This window comes from Aedes albopictus, chromosome 2 (genome assembly GCF_035046485.1).
Source record: "Aedes albopictus strain Foshan chromosome 2, AalbF5, whole genome shotgun sequence".
In the NCBI taxonomy this organism is placed as follows: domain Eukaryota; kingdom Metazoa; phylum Arthropoda; class Insecta; order Diptera; family Culicidae; genus Aedes; species Aedes albopictus.
The window spans coordinates 148,995,717-148,997,431 of record NC_085137.1 but is presented as its reverse complement, the minus strand read 5'-3'; the positions used below and the strand labels follow the sequence as shown (position 1 = coordinate 148,997,431).

Below are 1,715 nucleotides of genomic sequence, written 5' to 3'. Positions count from 1 at the left end.
AGAAAATGAATCGGTATCATTCAACGTGTTACTTCTCTTTGGTTATTAAAGGCAGTTCTGAAAAGTAATGGATCAATCGTATAAATCAAAATTCAACAAATTCAAGTGCAGTGCAAAAATAAACAATCCAAAGTGCAACCGTCATAATCTACGGGGCATGTCATTAAGATTGATAGATAAAATTCATTCCGTGGGATATACACATGAAATCGACGAAAATAGTAAGTAGATCTTCGCCAACATACTTATTTGAGAAATTACAGCGCTTTCAAAGCCCAAGAACTCGAAATTTTGTGATACCGAATTATAACACGTCTCACTATGGGAACACCTTATTTGTAAGAGGAATTGCTTATTGGAACCAATTACCAAACGAATTAAAAAATATTGATTCTGTTAATGTTTTCCGTCGAGACTGTATTGCGTGGTTTAATAGGAGGAATTAGAATTACTAGATCAGTTATTTAAGATTTTTAGATTTATAAGTACTTGATAAACTCTAGTGGTCTCAACTTATGTAGTCATTTAAAAGGGGCAGCCCTTATTCTACAGTTTTTGATTTAATAAATGAAATAAATGAAATGAATCGATGAGTATTTGTGAGTCATGTCGTGGATTGATAAGTCACAACAGAAACCCGAATACGAAAAAAACGCCGATCGGATGGAAACGACGAAACTATGCAACCATCATTTAGTGGGCAGCAACATCATGATGTTCCAGAACCAGAACCGTCAACGAGTGGTCAACAAATCGAACATGAGCTGGGTAAGTAAGCCTTCAACGTGTTAGCTTCTTTTATATAACTCATTTTGCAGCTCGTTGCAAAACTACATTTTTCAGTATTCTTCGTATTTATCCAACCCGGCAAGCCTCGTTGGATAAATGTACTACTTGTGCGAAAAAAAATCATTTTTGCAACTCGTTGCATAAATAACTATCATTAACTTTCCACTGCATTCATTATTATATTGTTAACCTTAACTTTTATCTTACAGATATGGTACCATCTATTCCATCATTGGAGTCAATTCCGTCAACAGATCAACTACAGGGTCCCCATAATATTGAGAAGTTTAATACCATTGCTGAAACATTGAGTTTATCGCCAATCTCATCTAGAAACATGAGAAGTATGGAATATCGCATAAACAAATCATTGCAGATTACGAAAGCAGTTCGAAAAAATATCTTCGGAATAGATTCAACGGATGTTGGCAATGTGGAGGCGTATGACGAGATAATTATGCAGTTAAAGGATAAGTTCAATCACCCTACAACTGACAGAAGCGAACAGATTAAAATACTATCTGTACTTCCTAAGTCTTGGTCGGTAAATAAAATCACAAGAGAGTTTAACGCACCAATGTATATGGCGAGGCAGGTGAAGGATCTTGTTTATGAACAGGGTATTCTTTGTACCACCGAAAAAAGAAGGGGGCATGGTATTGATGACGATACAAAACAAATAGTAAGAGAATTTTTTGATGATAATGATATCAGCAGGCCAATGCCAGGAACAAATGATTTTGTTTCTGAGGTTCGAAATGGAAAAAAACAACAAGTTTAAAAACGACTTTTGATGATGTCGCTCAAAGAGGCTTATATGATTTTTGTAGATATGTACAAAACTGTGAATATTGGTTTCACAGTATTTACACAGTTGCGACCAAAGCATTGTATTTTACTTGATTCTACTGGTATACATAATGTAT

At 35.0% G+C, this 1,715-nt stretch overlaps 1 long non-coding RNA gene across 1 annotated transcript; it reads left to right on the top strand.

The window, feature by feature from the left end:
• The first annotated feature begins 642 nt into the window (after nt 1–642).
• Nucleotides 643–1,417, top strand: LOC134289095 (uncharacterized). Its single transcript, XR_009998269.1, has 2 exons — nt 643–768; nt 999–1,417. It is a non-coding gene; the product is annotated as an uncharacterized LOC134289095 (long non-coding RNA).
• Nucleotides 1,418–1,715: the final 298 nt, after the last annotated feature.